Here is a 243-nt window from a genome sequence, read left to right on the forward strand (position 1 = left end):
CTCACCACCAACAAGCTGAATCGCCGCAGACCAACTCACCACCAACAAGCTGAGTCGCCGCAGACCAACTCACCTCCAACAAGCTGAGTCGCCGCAGACCAACTCACCACCAACAAGCTGAGTCGCCGCAGACCAACTCACCTCCAACAAGCTGAGTCGCCGCAGACCAACTCACCACCAACAAGCTGAGTCGCCGCAGACCAACTCACCACCAACAAGCTGAGTCGCCGCAGACCAACTCAC

The sequence above is a fragment of the Staurois parvus genome, unplaced genomic scaffold (genome assembly GCF_062004578.1).
Source record: "Staurois parvus isolate SC_StPar_1 unplaced genomic scaffold, SC_StPar_1.0 ptg000373l, whole genome shotgun sequence".
Classification (NCBI taxonomy): Eukaryota; Metazoa; Chordata; class Amphibia; order Anura; family Ranidae; genus Staurois; species Staurois parvus.